The following is a 215-nucleotide window of genomic DNA, read 5'->3' on the forward strand; positions in this document are numbered from 1 at the left end:
TTGGAAACACGAGGGGTCGGGTTGCTTTAGAGCATTTCATATCATGACAATTTCCTCAATGTCAGAATGTCGCACAAAGGACAAAAAAAATAACCTTGTATGTTTGCATACTTAGCCAATCATAATCACACAGTTTGAAATCTGATATTTGCATGTTTTTCTTATAGAGACAAGTAAACCGTAATTACAGTACTTTTGGTTTAATAAATGGTCCA

This window comes from Etheostoma spectabile, chromosome 1 (assembly GCF_008692095.1).
Source record: "Etheostoma spectabile isolate EspeVRDwgs_2016 chromosome 1, UIUC_Espe_1.0, whole genome shotgun sequence".
Taxonomy (NCBI): Eukaryota; Metazoa; Chordata; class Actinopteri; order Perciformes; family Percidae; genus Etheostoma; species Etheostoma spectabile.